Source organism: Macaca nemestrina, chromosome 10 (assembly GCF_043159975.1).
Source record: "Macaca nemestrina isolate mMacNem1 chromosome 10, mMacNem.hap1, whole genome shotgun sequence".
Lineage (NCBI taxonomy): Eukaryota > Metazoa > Chordata > Mammalia > Primates > Cercopithecidae > Macaca > Macaca nemestrina.
The window spans coordinates 18,884,444-18,904,791 of NC_092134.1; the positions used below are offsets into that span (position 1 = coordinate 18,884,444).

General features: G+C 44.2%; 2 long non-coding RNA genes across 2 annotated transcripts; both read right to left on the reverse strand.

Annotated features, from left to right (window-relative positions):
- Positions 1-965: 965 nt before the first annotated feature.
- Positions 966-19,023, reverse strand: LOC105495399 (uncharacterized). The gene is made up of 4 exons (XR_011608495.1): positions 18,747-19,023; positions 14,918-15,058; positions 2,896-4,607; positions 966-2,768 (listed from the first exon to the last, which is right to left on the reverse strand). It is a non-coding gene; the product is annotated as an uncharacterized lncRNA (long non-coding RNA).
- Positions 8,937-11,344, reverse strand: LOC105495394 (uncharacterized). The gene is made up of 3 exons (XR_011608494.1): positions 11,262-11,344; positions 10,924-10,996; positions 8,937-9,144 (listed from the first exon to the last, which is right to left on the reverse strand). It is a non-coding gene; the product is annotated as an uncharacterized lncRNA (long non-coding RNA).
- Positions 19,024-20,348: the final 1,325 nt, after the last annotated feature.

Here is a 20,348-nt window from a genome sequence, read left to right on the forward strand (position 1 = left end):
AGAATTCATTTTGATTCCACTTAGAAAGAAGTCATGCGTGTTAATCCTAGTGAATATGTTGGTTTAGGCATACTTGGTTCCAGTTCCTAGAACTGTGAGTGTTGGGGTGGAGGAGACAGCCTGGTCTGCAAGTTGAAGGTTGTTCCTGGCAGAGTTTTGATATTTGACTGATGTCCCTCCAGTGTTGATAATAGTAGTGGCAATAGCAATAATAGCTTTCATTTATGTACCATGTGCTAGTCCCTATACCAAGCAACATGGTGAATGTCCAGTGTTCCCCAGCTCGTGGTGGCTTGTCTTCCACTCCACGCTGTCCAGACTCCTTTAGGGGATGGAATGATTCATGTCATCGCTGTCCTTTCCCATGTGCCTAAAAGAAGAGAGGGAGGGACAGAGGGAGATGGTGGCTGGAGTGTGACAGAGCAGTGCTTTTGGGTGGCATGTCCTTGGACATGTCAACCTCAGGACAAGTAAAGGAGGATTTGTAATCTTGTAGCTAAAGACTGGCCTCCTGGTCTTGGAAGCCCAGCTAGCCCTCTAGCGTGTGAGCAAATTATTAACTTGCCCCAAGCCTCGGTTTCCATCTCTGCAAAGTGGAAGTGATAAGATGTATTTTGCAGACCTGAGGTAGTGATAAAGGGAGAGAGTTCATGTAAAGCAATCAGCAGGGCATCTGGCCCTCTCTACACATTTAATAACAGAGCCTCAAAAACCATAACTTCCCTCAGGAGGACTTTGCCGTCCTCATGACACAACCTCATAACATAACGAGTTAGGAGAATCTTCTCTTTCTTTTTTTTTTTTAAAAAAGATTAATCACAGTTAACCTTCCTTCCTTCCTTCCTTCCTTCCTTCCTTCCTTCCTTCCTTCCTTCCTTCCTTCCTTCCTTCCTTCCTTCCTTCCTTCCTTCCTTCCTTCCTTCCTTCCTTCCTTCCTTCCTTCCTTCCTTCCTTCCTTCCTTCCTTCCTTCCTTCCTTCCTTCCTTTTTTTTGTAGAGAAGGAGTATCATCATTTTGCCCACTCTGGTCTTGAACTCATGAGCTCAAGTGATCCTCCCACCTCGGCCTCTCAAAGCACTGGGATCTTCTCGTTTCTCTAACTGTAGATTTTTTCCTGGGACCAAGAGAGCTTCACAGAGGCAGGATTGCTCCAGTCTTAATTGTTTGTATTTTCACCCTGGAAGGTGTTCACTATGATCTGAATAAATGGATTAAGAATGATTCACCAGATGTGCTCATTGGAGGACAGGGTTCTTTCTACCTGTCCAGGTTGCTGTAGCAGAGGATTCCTGTGCTATGTCTTGCATCCTCTCTGCCCACCTCTAATTTCAGACATACTAAGGGCAGAGGTTCGGTGTATGCTGACAGCATCCCACCTTGAGCTCCACCACAAATCTGCTTTTCTGCAGCAGGACTGTCTCTAAAGCTGAGGCTCCCTTGGCCTGAATGCAGGCACAACCCAGAAATAATGACTCTGGGAACACTCTCTGTAGAGTGGGTGGGGAGTTGGTGGAAGGAGGCCCCAGCCTCCTATCCTTTGGAGGGACAATTTGGAGGTACATTCTACACAATTCCTCAGAGGGTCCTCAGAGGCCTGCACTCTGGTTGCCCACAGCGGTAATCAGCTCAATAAGTCAATCACTTGGCTTTTTCTCCTTTCATCCTTCTTCCTCCCTGGGATCACCTTCCAAATCCTCCCAAATCCTGCCCTTGGGGTGAGCCCAAACTAAGTCAGGGCCTGACCGGCTCTTGCTAGGCCTTCCTTCTCCAGACTCATTGTATTCTCTCCCTTTTTCTTAAACTCTTAAATTTTTTTTTTTTTTTCTGAGACAGAGTCTCATTCTGTCACCCAACCTGGAGTGCAGTGGCACGATCCTGGCTCACTGCAACCCCTGCCTCCCAGGTTCAAGCGATTCTCATGCTTCAGCCTCCCAAGTAGCTGGGATTACAGGTACACACCACCATGCCTGGCTGATTTTTCTGGTATTTTTAGTAGAGACGGCATTTCACCATGTTGCCCAGGCTGGTCTCAAACTCCTAGCCTCAAGTGATCCACCTGCCTCTGCCTTCCAAAGTGGTGGGATTACAGGTGTGAGCCACTGTGCCCAGCCTCTCTTAAACTTTTTATCTTGAAATAAGTGTAGATTCACATGCAGTTGTAAGAAAACACAGAGAAATCCCCTGTACCCTTTACCCATATATCCTAATACCTTGCAACACTTTAGCACAATAGCACAATGAGGACATTAATGCTGGTACAACCACCAATATTATGCAGATTTCTCCAGTTTATTTGTACTCACTTGTGGGTGTGTGTATTTAGTGCCATGCAATTTTAGCATGCATGTAGTATCTTCTACCACAGTCAAAACACAGAACATTTCCATCACCGCAAGGATCTCTCATGTTACTCTTTTATAACCACATATAACCCCTGCAACCCTTTTTCTAACCCCAGACAACCACTAATTAATCTGTTCTTCATTTCTATAATTTTATCCAAGAATGTTATATAAATAGAACTATACAGAATGTTATATAAATGACAAGAAGGTTATATAAATAGGACTATTTCAAGAATATTATATAAATAGAACTATACAGTATATAAGCTTTGGGCAGTTGGCTTTTTTTCATTCAGCATACTTCCCTTTAGATTCATCCAAGGCATTGGGTGTATTAATAGTTCATTCTTTTTTAAAAAATCACTGAGTAGTATTCCATGGTGTACGTGTACCTTCTGGCTGTCTCCTCACATGGTCTTTTCTCTGTGGGCACATGAGGGTGGGAAGGAGAGAGAGACAGAGAGAAAGAGAGAGAGAGAGAGATCTGGTGTCTCTCCCTCTTTCTATAAGACTAGGAAACCCCCTTATGAACTCACTTGACCTTTATTACCTCCTTAAGGCTCCATCTTCTACTACAGTCGTATTGAGGGTTGGGGCTTCAACATATGAATTTTTGGCAGTGGGGGCTGGGCAAAATTCACTCTGTAACTGGCAGGCTGTGACTCTCAGTTATGGTTGAAGCTGCTGTCCACAGGCAGAATGTCTTCTTTCTCTTTAGGGAAGCCTCAGCTCTGCTTTTTAAGACCCCACACAAACTCTCCCATCTAAGGTCCTTCCTGTTGCAGGCAAATTCTGAGCTCAGCTGTGATGTGAACTCTCAACCCCCATCTGATGAAGTGGGGCAGACACTTAGTGGACATCTCATGCTGGAGAACAATTCACTTAGCCTTTGCTTTATGTTACAACTCTGAAACCACTGGGAGAGGAGCCCCTGTTTTTATCCCCGAGGTCTGAGGCCCCTGAAAATGTCAGATATTATTCTTCTACAGAGTTTTGAGAAGGGGAACCTGAAGCCTGAGTATCTCCAAAGTGGAGTCAGTGACTTGCTCAAGGTCATAGGGCTGTTTAGTGGCAGAGATGGGGCAAAATCCTGGGCAAAATTGTACTTGTTCTGGAACCCTTGTGTGACTGCCATTAGGTGACTTGTGACCTCCCTGAATCCATTTCTTCTTCTTTTGGAGATGCCACCCCAATTGTTTTTGGTGGGAGGCATTTATCTTTCTCTCTTTATGACTGATCTTGGCAAGTATGCAGATGTTGTCAGTGCCTGGCCCTATCTCCTGGGCCCATCCTCCAGGTCGCCTGCAGCTTCGGTGTGTAGTTCTCATGTAGGCCAACAACTTCCTACCTCCCGCATCTGTATCTCTCTGCCTGAGGTCTTTCTCTGGCCACAGATGTGTAGTTGGCCTGTGTGTGGGTCAAGCTATAAGTGCCAGGGAATTAAGGCCTCCTAGAATGTCCCCTAAGCAATGAGAGATGGGGGTTGGTATGTAAATATCCAAGTCTTCTGTCTCCTTGGTGGGACAATTTTGAGCATGTTCCACACGCTTTCAGAGGATCTCCAGCAGGGATCAGTTGCCAGCAAGCCCCAGTTGCCCACAGAGGTGACCTACGCATTAGCACATTACTACTTTAACACATTGGCTCCCTTCCCTTCCTCGTCTTGTTTCCTACCCACCTTACCCAAATAAAATGCTGCATCCAAATCCTCATCTCAGGGTATGCTTTACTAAGAAAGTAAAGCTGTTAACCAAAGAGCTTTCTCCTTCTTAGACAACGGGCTGGGAGTAGTTGACTCATGGACACTTATAGACTTTCTTTCCCAGAGAGAGAATCTTGAGTGGAGAAATAAACAGACCAAAACTACTCGTGCTCATTTAGTCCCTAACAAAACTCTTTTTAGTTCCTTTGATCCAGATCCCCAAGATTGCCCTTTATTATGATTATCTTTGAGTTTCCTTTCAAATCTTCCATTCACAGTTTTACAGCTTGTGCACAGCACAATCCTAAGGGTAAGTCACTCACATTGATACTCCATCTCAATGGTGCCTCTTGGAGTTATGCAGTGCACAACTCACCCAACTGTTCGTGTGGTTCTGTGTGATGATATTTTCAATACATTTTTTTCTTTCAGGTTGTACTATAGCTGATAAAAACTTTGATATGAAAATAACTTCAAGATCTTCTGTCCCAGCGCTCTGCCTTTTGTAAGTTGATGTCTAAGCCATGGGCATGAGATAGTTGTGGCGTGGTTGCATCCTGCTGAAATACAATTCAGGTATTCTACAGGTTAAAGTTTGTCCCTAAAACAAGAGTTCTAATGGAAAAATTCAGTTATTGCAAGGAAAAATTGGGGTAGAAGACTTGACTTTGCTTTCTCAATACCAATTGTATAATGGAGTTGAGACTTATTTTCTTGCTACTTTTATACACTTGAAATAAGCAGCCAGAAACCTATCTATTATCAGTGGACTTTTCTAGCTCTTTCTGCTACCTGCCTCCTTGCTCTAGAGAAAAATACAATTGAAGGGAGAAAAGAGAGAGAGAGAGATAAAGGAACTCAATGAAAGCTTTTACATTGCTCTAATTTCTGAAACATAAAAGCTATTCTTTTAGAGCAAATCCATTTTTTCCCAGCGGCATTATGGATAGAGAAATTCCTAGGAAAATAATTTGTCAAGTCCCGACTGATCAAAGATACATATGAAAGAACCCCACTTTTTTTTTCTTCCCAAGGAAAAAACCAGCCCCCATCTAAGCTCAGAATGAATTGGCAATTCATTTACCGACTGTCAGATAAAGTAGCACAATCCCCATCACATCTTTAGCAGGGACAGGACCAGAAGGAAGCAATTCTGTGCCCACCGAGTATACAAGCTGGGGGTATGTTAGTGATTAAGGGATCCTGGCCTGGGGGAGGCAGAGAGATATGACTCAGATTCGCCATTGCACCATAAATCTCCCTCTTTTATTCAAAATGTGTGTTTTATAGTCGTTTCCTGGCCAATTGCTGCCTTGAATAAATATATAACATATCTGGACTTAGCTTTTAGGCCCAGAGCTGGGGTTTGTCTTGAGGGCCAAGTATTCTTGATATTTCCAAGAGCAAGCAAGGAACAAATAATGAGGCACCCTTTTCTTCCTGACTCACCAGCCACATCCTACATCAAAAATAAAAATAGCAGTCAGTGCTAATTGGGCCAAGAGAAACAAAGCAAGACCTGGCCATTGGAGCTAACTTCTTGTGTTCTGCAAACAGGTTGCTACTCCCACCTGCTCACTCAACACCCCTCCACTAGGCACACCCCAAAGAGGCTGAAACCTCTGGGCATCATTGACTGTATTTGGTTAGATCTACTAACTCAGACATTTGGCCCAAAGATCTTGGCTTGAAGGATCAAAGCCTTACAAAAATAGGTTTTTAGGAGATTTCCATTAGTTCTTGAAACACCAAAGCCTGAGTTTCCATCCCATTGCACTGAGGCTGCCCCTTTCAGAGGTGGGGAAGGGAGAAGACCAATGACTTCATTCAATCTTTCCTTCCCTTTGCCATCAACTACAATGGGGTGCAGAGCAGAAGACCCAGAGTGCTCCCAAAGCCCTGTTTATTGCGGGCTGATTACGTGCTAAGCATTTTATAAGATTATCATGCATAGGTCTCAAAATTGCCCTTGAGCTTTTTGGAAGTCAGAGCCAGAAGGGAGACCTACTGAGTTAAAGGATTCCCAATATAGCCCCGTGAGGTGTGCAGGAAAATATTCTTATCCCTGTTTTATGGATGAGGAAATGGAAGCTTAGAGGGTTGTCACTTACCTAAGGTCTCATTCCTGGGATAGACAAACACTTCCACTTTCTTCATCCACCATGCTAGGTGCATTTTGTAATGTGCCAAACTACAAAGCCAAACAACCCCAATCCCTGCCCTCGAGGAGATCTCAGTCCAGTGTGACATGGACTGCTTTGTTCTTGCATTCATGAGCATTAGCTCAGTGCTGGGCCAGAAGTGGGTGCTCAGAAACGTTCTGCCTCGTTTCTCTCAGGCTGGCTGATCTAAGTTGGAGAGAATGCTAATTTTGATGAATATGAAGGGGTTGCTGAATACTCTCTTATTTTCTGGCAAAAGTGGCGTTTCAGAACACTTGGTGGTCAGGGGAGATGTTCTGCAGAGGAGAGGGGCAAATCTGGAGTAGCCTTCATGTTACAACACCAGGTCAGGCCCTTGGTGTGAAGTAAGGCTCAAAGGATAAGAACGAAGGTGTATGAGGTGACTACCTGGGCAGAGCTAATCAGACGGCCTGGAATTGAACCCCACCTCTGCCACTGTTCAGTGATGTCAGATCTGGTAAACTTCAATTTCCTGTGCTCCACTTTCTTCACTTGCAAAATATTGATAAGAGGCTGTTTGTGAATTAAATGAGTGAAGGCACCAGGAAGGAACTATTTGTTCAGTGCCAAGCACATTACAAATACTCAGAAAATGGCACTGGTCACAGCTGTTGTCTACCTTTTGCCTGTTTCCATAAAGAATTTGAGGCTGCTTGCAAAACTACATGCCACCCACAAAGACAACAATGTACAAAATAGTGATAAAGCCAAGAGTAACGAGCACCTATCACTGAGTTCCATTTGGTCTTGTGTGGCATTATTTTTCAAAAGGGCCACAGCAATATTTTTACACTCCTTCTCCTTCAGAACCTCGATGTGTCTATCAAGGGGTGGAATGTGATTCTTCACTTTATTATGGGTTGGATCCAGCAGCTTACTTCTGACAGATAGGATGTACCAGGGGGTTAATGTTACCCAGCACTAAGAACTGAGATAAAAATAGACCAGGCACTAGGTTGGGGAAAATGGGGGTTACCTCCTCAGTCTGCAACCCTTCTGAAGCTAAGTCATAAAAAGGTGGTACAACTTCCACCTAATTTCCCCCATTGGAACACTTGCTCTTGGAAACCCAGCCACCATGCTATGAGGAAACCCAAACTAGCCCACAGGGAGAGACCACAGGAGAGGCCTACGTGGCAAGGATTTGAAACCCCCAGCCTAAACCCAGCATCCACCATCAGCCATGTGAGTGAAAAGCCTTCCGATTATTCCACCCTCAACTCTCAGCATCATGGTCCAGAGACAAGTAGCCCCTGCTATGCCCTGTCTAAATCGCCAACCTCAGAATCCAAAGGCGTAATAAATGGTCATTTTACACCACGAAGTTTTAGGGTATTTTACTTCTTAGCCTTCAGAACTGGAACATTCTGTGTAGTTAACAGAAATATATTTGGCTCTGAGCTTCCTAGCTGCCAAAACAAGTTGAGAATTATAGTCAGCTATAAGAGCTCGTGAGTTCGTAAAAGACAAACAAATTGAGATGTTTGCAAAAAACCAGGAGCAAGGTCTCCCTTGGGTTCTTGTAAAGATGTTGCAGTGCTGCATAATTTTTTGATGATGTTCTTCATGACACCATCATGGTAAACCCAATGGCAAATATTATAGGACTGTTTCTCCTGGGTTCCCTAGATGTGCTACAAAATCCCAAGACAGAATTTGGGGACATGTAGTGTTTTGGAGGACAAAATGATAAGGGCTGGCTATCAAGGTGTGATGGTTAATACTGAATGTCAACTTGATTGGATTGAAGAATGCAAAGTTTTGTTCCTGGGTGTGTCTGTGAGGTGTTGCCAAAGGAGACTGACATTTGAGACAGTGTACTGGGAGGGGTAAGCCGAACCTCAATCTGGGTGGGCACCATCTAATCAGCTGCCCATGTGGCTAGGATGAAAGGAGGCAGAGGAACGTGGAGAGACTAGACTGGCTAAGTCTTCTGATCTTCATCTTTCTCCCGTGCTGGACGCTTCCTGCCCTTGAACATCAGACTCCGAGTTCCTCAGCTTTTGGACTCTTGGACTTACACCAGTGGTTTGCCAGGAGCTCTTGGGCCTTTGGCCACAAACTGAAGGCTACACTGTTGGCTTCCCTGCTTTTCAGGTTTTGTGACTTGGGCTGGCTTTCTTGTTCCTCAGCTTGCAGATGGCCTATTGTGGGACTTCACCTTGTGATCATGTGAGTCAGTACTCCTTAATAAACTCCTTTTCATATTTACATCTATCCTATTAGTTTGGTCTCTCTAGAGAACCCTGATTAATATACAAGGTCTCTGCAGGTCTTTTTTATAAGGCTTAAATTATTTTTATTGATTAAAACATTTTTAAAATTAATTTTTAACTTTTAGGTTTAGGGGCACATGTACAAGTTTGTTATATAGGTAAACTCGTATCATGGGGCTTTGTTGTACAGATTATTTTGTCACCCAAGTACCAAGCTCTTAGTGTCCAATAGTTATTTTTTTCTTCTCCTCTCTTTCTCCTTCTACCTTCCACTGCCCCAGTGTCTGTTGTTCCCCTCTTTGTGGCCATGAGTTCTCATCTTTTAGCTCCCACTTATAAGGAATAGCATGTGGTATTTGGTATTTGGTTTTCTGCTCCTTCCGCAGGGTTTTTTTTTTTTTTTTTTAATGGAGTCTAGCTCTACAGCCAGGCTGGAGTTCAGCTGCATGATCTCAGCTCACTGCAACCTCCACCTCCCAGGTTCAAGCGATTCTCCTGCCTCAGCCTCCTGAGTAGGTGGGATTACAGGCATGTGCTGCCATGCCCAGCTAATTTTTTGTATTTTTAGTAGAGACAGGGTCTTACCGTGTTGGCCAGGATGGTCTCGATTCCTGACCTCATGATCTACCCACCTCGGCCTCCCGAAGTGTTGGGATTATAGGTGTGAGCCACCACGCCTGGCCTGCAGGTCTTTTAATCTAGGCGAGCATTAATAGAAATTGATCAGCAATTGAGTCCAGGCCTTTATCACCTGTACTCAGAGAAGAGCCTGTCACAAAGGTGATTTGCAAGCAATGTTTGTTGAATGAATAAAGAATGAATGGCTAAACGTCATTAAAGAAAAAAATCATTCATCAATGGAATAGAAGAGGAAACCCAGAAATAAAGTGGCATACCTACAGCCATTTGATCTTTGACAAGGCAAAACAACAACAACAACAACAACAACAACAACAAAAACAACAACAAAAAAAACAAGCAATGGGGCTGGGTGCAGTGGCTCATACCTGTAATCCCAGCACTTTGGGAGGCCAAGGTGGGCAAATCACCTAAGTTCAGGAGTTCGAGACTATCCTGGCCAACATGGCAAAATCCCCTCTCTACTAAAAATACAAAAATTAGCCAGGTGCGGTGGTGGGCACCTGTAATCTCAGTTACTCAGGAGGCTGAGGCAGGAGAATTGCTTGAACCTGGGAGGTGGAGGTTGCAGTGAGCTCAGATCCTGCCACTATACTCCAGCCTGGGTGACAGAGCAAGACTCCATCTCAAAAAAAATAAAACAAACAAACAAAGAAAAAAGCAAAAAAACGAGCAATGGAAAAAGGACTTCTTATTCAATAAATGGTGCTGGGATAACTGGCTACCCACGTGCAGAAGATTGAAGCTGGACCACTACCTTTCACTGTATACAAAAATTAACTCATGATGGATTAAAGATTTGAAGGTAAGACCTCAAACTATAAAAATCCCAGAAGACAACCTAGGAAATGCTCTTCTTGACACTGACCTTGGCCAATAATTTTTGGCCATGTCCTCCAAAAGCAATTGCAGTAGAAACAAAAATTGACAAATAGGACCTCATTAAACTAAAGAGCTTCTGCACAGCAAAAGAAACTATCAATAGAGCACACAGATAGCCTACAGAATGGGAGAAAATATTCACAAAGTATGCATCTGACAAAGGCCTAATATCCAGAATCTATAAGAAACTTAAATCAATAAGCAAAAAACGACCCCATTAAAAAATGGGCAAAGGACATGAACAGACACTTCTCAAAAGAAGACATACACACGGCCAACAAACATATGAAAACATGCTCATCATCTCTCATCATCAGAGGAATGAAAGTCAAAACCACAATGAGATACTATCTCACACCAGTCAGAATAGCTACTATTAAAAAGTCAAAAAGCAACAGATGCTGGTGAGGCTGTGGAAAAAGGGAACGCTTATACACTGTTGGTGGGAATGTAGATTAGTCCAGCCACTGTGGAAAGCTGTCTGGAGATTTCTCAAAGAGCTTAAAATAGAGTTACCATTTGACCCAGCAATGCCATTACTGGGTAAATACCTAAAGGAAAATAAATCATTTTACCAAAAGACTCCTGCACTCATGTTCATCACAGAGCTATTCACCATAGCAAAGACATGGTATTAACCCAGGTGTCCATCAGTGGTAGATAGGATCAAGAAAATGCAGTGCATATACACCATGGAATACTATGCAGCCATGAAAAGAATAAAATCATGTCCTTTGCAGTAACATGGATGCTGTTGGGGGCCATAATCCCAAATGAATTAATACAGCAACAGAAAACCAAATACCACATGTCTAACTTTTAAGAGGGGGCTAAACATTGAGCATACATGGATATAAACATGGGAATAATAGGCACAGTGGACTACTAGAGAGGGGAGGGAAGGAGGGAGGGAAGCATGGGTTGAAAAACTACCTACTGGGTGCTGTGCTTACTACCTGTGTGACGGGATCCGTACCATCAGCATCATGCAATATTCTCATGTAACAATCTTGAACATGTACCCCATATCTAAAACAGAAGTTGAAATTTAAAAAAATCATTCATGATGATTGTTCAAGATGGCAAGGCAGCCTGTTCAAGGTGGGGGAATGGTCACAATAGGTGCAGGGACCAGTGAGATGGAATTTTGCAGTGGGGGAGAGAGATTGGGCTCAACTCTGAATACAGCACAAGCAAGTGGGAATTTATAGCCAGGAAGCGGGGTTGGGGGTCAGTGGATAGAATATTACTGAAAGGAAGCATTAGGGCTCAGGGCAATTCTGGCTAAACTGACCTAACAGGAGTCTTGCTGAAGACAGGCCAGGGTGGTCAGACATCGCCTGGGGAGTGGTGGAGGGTGACGAACCTGGTCACAAATGGAGCGGGATCAGATATGGAGAGTGATCAGATATGGAGTTTGAAGATACAGGCTAACCTGACTTAGCAGGGCTCTTGCTAAGGTTGGATTTTACAAGGAAGTACACAGATGGGCCCAGGAAAAGATTCAGAAACCGACTAAAAGTCTGGTCAAGCCAATGATCTTTGTAAACATCACTTCAGAGCAATCATTCACGGCATGATTTCTCATCACAGAGGAGATGCAAGAAATATCCTTGTTAGAGGCCAGAAGTCAGCTTTGGAATTTATTTTATTTTTATTTTCATTTTTTTGAGGCAGATTCTCGCTTCGTCACCCAGGCTGGAGTGGTGCAGTGGTGCGATCTTGACTCACTGCAACCTCTGCCTTCCTGGTTCAAGCGATTCTCCTGCCTCAGTCTCCCAAGTAGCTGGGATGATAGGTGCCTGCCACCATGCCTGGCTAATTTTTTCTGTTTTTAGTAGAGACGGGTTTTTGCCATGTTGGCCAGGCTGGTCTCAAACTCCTGACCTCCAGTGATGCACCAGCCTCAGCCTCCCAAAGTGCTGGGATTACAGGTGTGAGCCACCACACCCCACCAGTTTTGGAATTTAGAGAAGTCCAAGTCCTAATCCTACCCAACACTTCTGATTAGCTCTGTGAACCCAGTCAAGATATTTAACTTCTCTGGGTCTCAGTGTCTGAGACAGGGAGAATACTCAGACCGATTTCATCACATAAAGGATTTTTAAAGGATAATCATATCTATTTCATAGTATAGTAAGAATCATGGTGAACACGGTGCCTTTTGAAGGACCCTTTAAAGGCAGGAGAGCTGAGGTTGGTTTGGCCTTTCCCTTCTGCTCACTCTCTCTATCCTGGGGCTCACACTCTCTCCCGGCCACTTGAGAAAGACAAGTTGCAGTTTCAAGTGGTTCCATTCCCCTGGGAATGGGGCCCCAGGTAGGGAGCCAGCACCAGCCCATCTTTCCAGCACTCAGGGTTGAGCTAAAAACAGGCCAGGCCCAGGGTGGAGGAGGGGAGGGGTGACCTCAGTCTGCAAGGCGTCCCTGCTCTTTGGGGAAGTGGGCCAGTCAGGGTGCCCTGTCCTGGAGGCCCCACTTCCTCCCCTCCCCCAGCATCCCCAGGTCAGGCCTCCTCCCTCCAAGAGAGAACTGTAAGTACTTTAGACAACAGGCCGATAGTGTCAGGAGAGATGGATGGGCCAGGGGGCTTATCTTGCTTAAAGAGACACGACTGGCTGGGCCTGTTGCTTCTCCCCCTTCTCTTCCTGTCCAGCCTGTGAATTTGATTTTCTTTTCAACACACGCACACACGTGCACATAAACACACACAGAGTCCCTGGGAAGCCTCTTTATGTCTCTCAATACAGCTTACCTCATCTTCCTCCCTCTTGTCCACTATTTTCATTACGCATAAAATGAGAACAACCAGGACAGAGGCAGTGGCCTTAATGAGACTGAGAGTAGATTCTGGAAATTCGAGGTAGGGGCAGGACGAGGGAAGTATCCACCCCTCCCCTTCAGCCGGAATTACTTTGTAAAAAAGGAGGGGGGAGAGAGAGAGAGAGAGAGAGAGAGAGAAAGGAAGGAAGGAAGGAAGGAAGGAAGGAAGGAAGGAAGGAAGGAAGGAAGGGAAAGAAAAGAAAGGAAAGAAAAAAACAAAAGAAAAGAAAGAAAGAAAGAAAAGAAAGAAAAGAAAGAGAGAAAGGAAGGAAGGAAGGAAGGAAGGAAAAGAAAGAAAGGAGAAAAAGTGCATGTCCCATATAATCCAGTAACTTCCCTTTTGGGTTCCTCCCCAGAGCAGTCATTCTCAACCAGGGGTGACTTTGCCCTCCCCGCCCCTGCCACAGATATGTCTGGAGACATTTCTGATGGTCATGATGTGTGCGTGCACGGGTACTCCTGGCATTGGGTGGGTAGAGACCAGGGATGGCGCTCAACACCCTACAATGCACAAGACAGGCCCTCATCACAAAGAATTATCTGGCTCCAAATATCAATAGTGTTGAGGTTCAAAAACCTTCCCTAGAGAAATACCAGCACAGATGCACAGGGAAGAATGAAAACGAGATGCCCAGAAAGGCTTTTTTTCCCCCTCCTAATAGCAAAGACTTGGAAACAGTTTGAATATGTATTAACAGGGGACTGGTATGGGACTGGCTAAATGAATAAGCTTTGACCCTTGCTGCACATTAAAATCACTGAAGGACTGTAGCACACTGATGCCCAGGCCTGAACTTTGGAGTTCTGATTCAACTCTGCCAGGGACGGGCCTTGGCATTCATATTTTATAAAGGACTCCTCCCTCCCTTACATAAACACACACCCCTCAGTAATTAATATGCAGCTAGGGTTGAATAAACTAGGATTTATCTACCCTTAGGGATGCTATGCCTTAGTAAAAAAGAATGAGGTTGTTCTGTATAGACCTATACGGCATCATTGAACAAAAGAAACCAGGTGTAGCATCACATGTTCAAGATAGTGCTATTAAAAAAGAAAGAAAAACAAAGCAAATCAACGTACTCCAACTGAAAAGTCTACATATTAATATATACACATGCAAAATAAGCCTATCTATTGAATGAGGTACAGAGAAAGTCGAGCATAAAATAAGTTCTGGAAAGAGACATATATTCCAAAATGCTATCAATGGTTACTTCTTGGGAGACAATGAAGAGACCAAGGTGGGGTGGGGCCCATGTACCCTTATCTGTAGAGTTAAGCAAGAAGAACCTATTCATGTATTAAATGTATAATTATACTTAATGACAGGCCAGGCACAGTGGCTCACACCTGTAATCCCAGCACTTTGGGAGGCTGAAGGGGAGGGAAGGTTTGAGCCCAGGAGCTCAAGATCAGCCTAGGTAACACAGCAAAACCCCATTTCTACAAAAAAATATATATATATAAAAATTAGCCGGGCATGGTGGCACATGCCTATAGTCCCAGCTACTTGGGAGGCTAAGGCAGGAGGGTCGATTGGGCCCAGGAGGTCTAGGTTGCAGAGAGCCATGAATGATCACACCACTGCACTCAAGCCTGGGCAACAGAGCAAAACCCTGTCTGAAAAAAACAAACACAAACAAACAAAAAACTTAACAACAATAGGAAAACAGGAGGAAATTGGGGATGTAGTACCTAAGGCTGTCAAAATCCAATGAGATTGGGGAATTCTAAGGGTTCCAGGCCTTTCTCAACCAAGTAGCACAAGCCCAGGCTTGCTCCTGAGTTTAATTTCTGAAAGCAGTGACTTCTCACTTGTCCCCCCACTTCCAACTTCTAGCTTTATGGCCACCCTGAAGCCATGTCTGCCCTGCATGATGGATAACTAATTGGAGCAGAGCTGAAATCCTTTCCTTTTATTAATAAGTGTCATGTTCAGGGAGCTTAAATGGCCAGATTTCTCTCTTTCTCTCTCTCCCTCTCTCTCTTTCTCTCTCTCTCTCTTTCTTCCTTCCAAGAAGACTGCTGTCAGTGATCAAAGCTGCTCTGCATCTCTGGCTGGGGTGGTGGGATGCAAAGGGGGCTGGGGAAATTGTCCCATGGCCAGGCAGCTGAAGATCCCCACCTGGATTCAAAAAGGAAGGGGGAAGACTCAAAGCAGATAGCAATATTGGGAGTCCACATGGCTTGGGGAGGAATCATTTCACTTTCAGGCACTGAGTCAATCCCCATTTATTGCAGAACTACTATGCACCAAGTCCTGTTCCTATAATGGGAATAAAGAAACAAAAAGGCACAATTATCTCTGCCTTGAGTGAGAGAAATAAACAATCACTTATCTATTCAACAAGTTTTTTTTTTTCTGTGTACCTACTATGTGCCAGCATTTGTTAGGTACTGGGAATGTGAAGGTAACAATAATAATAATACTAATTATTATTATTATTTCAAATACGTATATAACACATATTATATGAGGTGCTATGTGAAGCTTTTAATATACATTTAACTCATCTAATCCTTATAATAATCTTATGAAGTAGATTTTATTCTTACCTTTATACAGATGAGGAAAGTAAGGCACAGAGAGGTTAAGAAACTTGCTCAAGGTCACTCTGCTAGTGTGTGGCATGGCTGAGATTTAAACCCATGCAGTTGGGCTCTAAAGCCTCCACTTTTAATCACTATTATGCTTTTGGCAAGATACATGAACATCATTCCTGCCCTCTTGGAGCTGAAATGCAAGTGTATGGGAAGTGGGGGAGGTAGGGATAGACTTAGGTGAACACCTGTCCGTATGGCTGATTTATGTGATGGTGTAGGAAACTGTGAAGGCTGCTCTGAGGAAGTATTCTTCAAGCTGCAATTAGGAAGATAAGTAGGAATTAACTAGCAAAAATAAGGGCCAGTTGTTCTCCAGGTAGAGGGGACACATGTGCAAAGGCCCTGAGGTGGGACTGAGCTAAATCAATTCTAGGAACGGGAAGAGGTCAGTGTGGCTAGAGCACAGGGAGCTGGGAGAGCAGAGGTGGTGAGGGCCAGTAAGGTTGGCAGAGACTGGATCACAGAGGGCCTTGGGAACTGGTTGAAGGAATTTCCTCTCTACTCTTCAGAACATGGAAAACAATGTCAGGGGTTTCAGCAAGAGAGCACTGTGGCAAGTTCACACTGGTCTCCATCAGGAGGGAACATGGAAGATTTCAGGACAGCAAGTACAAATGTGGGGACAAAAGGAAGGGCCCTGAAACCAGGCAGGATGAGCGAGAGGTCAGGATTTCCTGTCTCTTCATGCTCATCCCCATCCAATCAATATCTCCAATTCCTCCCTGCCTCCATTCCCTCAAACACAACCACTCAGTACTCAAGGGTTCTGTTTCTCCCCTGTTTTCTCATATGTGGTCACTGTGGCCTCAAATGATTTCATTCATGGCTGCTCTGTCTCTCTGAGTAGACTGGAGCATGGATGACTTGACACCCACCTTTGAGGCCCCCCGAGCAAATGCTCTCAGTTCCTTCCCTCAAATATATCTTGTTTCCTTGCCCTGATCAAGGCAGCAAAACACCCATGGAAATCCCAGCTTGTTGTTGTTGTCAAGTACTCACTTTCCCAGCTTTCCTTACAGCAAGATGTGGCCTCATGATTCAATTCTGGCCAAAGAAACATAGAAGAATCTTGTTGAGGGGCTTCTAATAAAAGTTTCCCTTCCTGTTAAAACAATTTTTTGTTGTTGTTGGGTCTTTCCTTCCTGATTTGGATACTAGAGTGAAGTATGATATTTGGTGCTCTGGCAGCTATAATATGACCATGAGATGACACGAATGAGACTGGAAGCCAACATGTTAAATATGGTGAAGAAAAAGGATTGAAAAAGTCTGTACATGTATTAGTCTCAATAGCAAAGACATGGACTCAACCTAAATGTCCATCAGTGGTGGACTGGATAAAGAAAATATGGTACATATACACCATGGAATACTACACAGCCATAAAAAACAATGAAATCACGTCCTTTGCAGGAACATGCATGGAGCTGGAGGCGATCAACCTATGTGAATTAACACAGGAACAGAAAACCAAATATCTTCTCACTTATAAGTTGGAGCTAAATCTTGGGTACAAACAGATATAAAGTTAGGAACAATGGACACTGGGGAGAGTGAGGGAGGGGGACAAGGGCTGAGAAAACTTCCTGTTGGGTACTGTGTTCGCTCTCTGGGTAACGGGATCAATAGAAGCCCAAATCTCAGTGTCATGCAATATATCCTGGTAACAAACCTTCACATGTACCCTCGGAATCTAAAATTAAAATTAAAAAAAGAAAAGTCTATATCTTTGACAAAATTGTTGAGCAGCTTCAACAGTTCTGGAGATTTTAATCTTGTTAATTATATTTTAATATACATTTTACTATTGCTATACTTAGTTGTCTTTTCATTGCACATGAAATCCTATTCATTGCACATATATCCTAAATAATAGGGCATGACAGAGAGAATGGGGAGCTCAGACACTGTTTCATTCGACGCTCGTATTGGACAGAGGAGGAAACCAAGGCTCAGAGAGGGGAAGGGGCTGGCACAGGTCAGACAGTAAGCCACTGACAGAGAAAACTTCTGCCTCCTTGGTCTCAATGGGAACCTAGCATATCCCAGGCTTGTACTCTTGTTTGTGCTTCCATGGGAAGGTGACAATGGATAACAGGAACATTAAAAAAATGTGCATACCCACTCCATTTTCCATTTAAAGAGACATGAGGCACATTAGGGAAGAGAAGTCTCATGTTTTGTGTTGCCATTGACATAGAGGAAATAAAAAGTCCTTTAAATGACCACAAACATTAGCTTAGGCCTATAGGCAAGGGTTTGAGAAATATCAGACCTCTGTGTAAGGACATCAGGCAGCAAGGAAGAAAGTGTTGCTATCCATCAATTCATCTATCTATCCATCCATCCATCTTTCAATTTCTTTCTCACTCTCTCCCTCCACTCATCCCTCTATTAATTCATTCATCCATCTGTCCACCTCACTGATCCATGGGTTGGGGTCTGCCTCTCTGGAAGCATACGGTCATTTCAAGGAGATCAAGTATACAAATCGGAGTTTAACAGCAAAACAGAAAAGGGAACAAGTAGATATTAAATAGGTGTCACAGGTTGGGTTCTCTGAGAAGTAGACCTTAAGAGTTTAGAGTGCAAGAGATTCATTAGGGAATTGCTATGGTTTGAATGTCCTGGCCAAAACTCATGCTGAAATTTAATTGCTGTTGTAATAGTATTAAGAGGTGAGGACTTTAAGGGGTGATTAGGTCATGAAGACTTTGCCCTTATGAGTGGATTAATGCCCCACATGTCTCTATCTCATGTTCTCACCAGGCACTAGTGCCATGCTCTTAGAATTCCCAGCCTCTAGAACTGTCAGCCAATTGAGCCAAATAAATTTCTATTGTTTTTAAATTACCCAGTCTGTGGTATTCTGTTATAGCAGCAGAAAGTGAGTGAAGACAGGAGTGCTCTTGGGACCAACAACTGTGAAAGGGAAGGAAGGGAAGCAAGAGTAAACAGAGGAAGGAGCAGGACATTTGTCTTTTTTTCTGTTTTTGTGTTTGAGACAGAGTCTTGCTCTGTCACCCAGGCTGGAATGCCATGGCACAATCTCAGCTTACTGCAAACTTCACCTCCTGGGTTCAAGTGATTATTCTGCTTCAGTCTCCCAAGTAGCTCGGACTACAGGCACACACCACCATGCCCAGCTAATTTTTGTATTTTTAGTAGAGATGGGGTTTCACCATGTTGGCCAAGCTGGTCTTGAACTTCTGGCCTCAAGTGATCTGCCTGCCTCAGCCTCCCATGTAATAAGTCTTAATGAAGTCTTTAGCCAACCCCACAGAAAGCTTAATATTAGTGGTCTATTTCTATATAACAAATTACGAAGTTAGCAGCTTAAGATAGCACACATTTAGTATCTCACTGTTCTGGTGGGTCAGGAGTCCAGGCATAGCTTTGCTTGTCCTTTGATTCAAGGTCTCTCACAAGGCTGCAATCAGGATGTCAGACAGAATGGGAGGCTTAGCTGGTGGGGGCATCTTATTCCAAGCCCCTGTGGTTGTTGGAAGGATTCCGTTTCTTGCAGATTGTATGCCTCAGGGCTTCCATTTCTTGGTGACTGTTGGCAGGAGACCACATTTAGTTTATTTTGCCACATGGGTCTTCCCAACATGGCCACTTGGTTCATCAAAGTCAACAAAGGAAAGAACCTTCTGGGAAGTCAGACCTTACAGTCTTGTGTGACATAATCACAGTGACATCCTCCCCTTCACTGTGTTCCATCACAGTGAAGAAAGTCACAGATCCTGTCCATGCTCATGAGGAGGAGATGATACAAAGACATGAGAATCAAGAAGCAGAGATCTTTAGGACCATCTTAGGGACTCTCCATCACAAGCTGTGAAGCTGGGATGGCCTTTTTGAGCTGTCCCAAGTTGGGGACAGGAAGAAAGAAGATCAGACTTTTGTTTTGCTTTGTTTTGTTTTTGGGACGGGGTCTCGCTCTGTTGCCCAGGCTGGAGTGCAGTAGCATGATCTCGGCTCATTGAAGCTCCGCCTCCCAGGTTCATGCCATTCTCTTGCCTCAGCCTCCCCAGCAGCTGGGACTAAAGGCGCACATCGCCACGTCCGGCTAATTGTTTTGTATTTTTAGTAGAGACGGGGTTTCACCATGTTAGCCAGGATGGTCTCGATCTCCTGACCTCGTGATCCACCTAACTTGGCCTCCCAAAGTGCTGGGATTACAGGCGTTTGCCACTGCACCCAGCCAGAAGATCAGACTTCTATACTTCCCCATCAATCCATCACTGGACGTGGGCCATCTCAGGAAAGGATTGTGACCTTAGAAGAGGTAGCTTTCTGCTGATGAGGCTATTTCTGGCATCTGAAGGCTGTCAGCTGACAATCTTTCTGGTGGAGAGTCAATCCTTCAATTCTAAAGAAGGGATCTAGGAAAAGAGCAGGCAACAGTATCTACTACAAATACTATTCTTCTCTACAGATGAGAGAGTTGAAAGTTAAGCCTTGCCAGACCTGGCGCAGTGGCTCACGCTTGTAATCCCAGCACTTTGGGAGGCCGAGGCGGGTGGATCACAAGGTCAGGAGACTGAGACACCCTGGCTAACATGGTGAAACCTCGTCTCTACTAAAAATACAAAATTTAGCCGGGCGTGGTGGCGGGCACCTGTAGTCCCAGCTACTCGGGAGGCTGAGGCAGGAGAATGGCGTAAACCCAGGAGGCGGAGCTTGCAGTGAGCCGAGATTGTGCCACTGCACTCCAGCCTGGGCAACATAGCGAGACTCTGCCTCAAGAAAAAAAAAAAAAAAAAAAGAAAGTTAAGCCTTGCCTAAGTTTACACATTAGAGTGTATGATTAAGCTGTATTCAAACCCTAAGTCTGCTCGATTCTAGAGCCCACATGTTTAACCACTGTTCTATGATTCCTTGATAGAATTTAAAGTCTAATTAATGGGGCAAACTGATAGCCTGATTTACAGCAAATTAAGTATCAA